The sequence below is a fragment of the Rhinopithecus bieti genome, unplaced genomic scaffold (genome assembly GCF_001698545.2).
Source record: "Rhinopithecus bieti isolate Rb0 unplaced genomic scaffold, ASM169854v2 scaffold_41244, whole genome shotgun sequence".
NCBI lineage: Eukaryota > Metazoa > Chordata > Mammalia > Primates > Cercopithecidae > Rhinopithecus > Rhinopithecus bieti.
The window spans coordinates 16,801-18,443 of record NW_016816693.1 but is presented as its reverse complement, the minus strand read 5'-3'; positions in this window follow the sequence as shown (position 1 = coordinate 18,443).

Sequence of the window (1,643 nt, the reverse complement as noted above, 5' to 3'; positions counted from 1 at the left end):
CCAAGAAGTCTTCTAGCAGATGAAATTATTAAATAAAATAATGACAGCAGAAGTTCCTCCTCCAAGCCTACCCACCCAAACCCACCTTCCAGGCTAGAAAGGCTCCTCTGGATTGAAGGAAAGAGAGAAATCAGTGGGGCCTAGGTTGGAAGAGTCAGATCAGAAAGGAATCAAACAGATTAAAATGAAGAAGCATTTTAGTGAGGGCCATTTCTTGAATGCTCAGGAGCCCTTTGGGGGTGGGTTCAGCATCTACAAACCATAAGAGCAAGCACATGGTCAGAATCTTTCCTGGGGCTATATGCTGAGGGCTTCCCTTGGGCAGTAGCCACTCCCTTGCTGATGACCTCCCTACTGTAAGGATGCCTATCCATGCCTGAGGCTTTAGCCAGTTGCCATCCAATTTTTATCCATGTGTGACCCTTTAGCCAGTTCCCATCCAATTTTTAGCCATACCTGAGGCTTTAGCCAGTTCCCATTCAATGTTTCCTTGTAGACAGCCATCCTTGTAACTTCCCTGGACCTTATAAGCCCTGAAGACGACGACCCTGGACACTCTGTGACAGTAAGAGTAGTGGTGGTGGTTACAGTGATGAGAACAAGCTCTGTATTTGGAATTAGCAGAGTGAGGAAAGGAGTGGTAGGCACTAGGAATCACTAACCTGATTTCTTATACCATAAATGAGTTTTACATTTTTGATCTTCATATAAACGAAATCATAAGTATATGCTTTTAGATCTTTTTGGCGTCTGCTTAGCATCTTGTTTGTGAGATTCATCCATACTGTTGCAGGTAATTGTAGTAGATTCATTCTTACCACTGGCTCTGTATATTATACGCACACACACAGGCACGTACATACACACACACCCCTGCTCATTTTTTATTCTACCAGTGACAGACACTTGGATTGTGCTATGGTCTGAATGTTGGTGTCCTCCAAAATTCATATGTTGGAAGTTAATACCTAATTATGACAGTGTTAACGGGTGGAGCCTTTGGGAAGGGATTAAGTCATGAGGCTGCATTCTCATGAATGGGATTAATATCCCTATAAAAGAGGCTTGAGGGAGCTTCCCATCCCCTTTTGCCATGTGAGGACACAGCAGTAAGGTACCATCTTTGAAGCAGAGAGTAAGCTCTCACTAGATACTAAATCTGCCGTTGTCTTAATTTGTGACTTCCAGCTTCCAGAACTGAGCAATAAATTTTGTTTTCAAAATTACCTAAAGTATTTTGTTATAGCAGCCTGAATCAACTAAGACAGGTGTTTTCAGTTTAGGGAAAGTAGTAAAACAAACTCCCATTACACAGGTTTAAAACAGTGGCAATGGCCGGGCGCAGTGGCTCAAGCCTGTAATCCCAGCACTTTGGGAGGCCGAGACGGGTGGATCATGAGGTCAGGAGATCGAGACCAGCCTGGCTAACAAGGTGAAACCCCGTCTCTACTAAAAAACACCAAAAACTAGCCGGGCGAGGTGGCAGGCGTCTGTAGTCCCGGCTACTCGGGAGGCTGAGGCAGGAGAATGGTGTAAACCCAGGAGGCGGAACTTGCAGTGAGCTGAGGTCCAGCCACTGCACTCCAGCCTGGGCAACAGAGCGAGACTCCGTCTCAAAAAAAAAAAAAAAAAAAAAAAAGGGG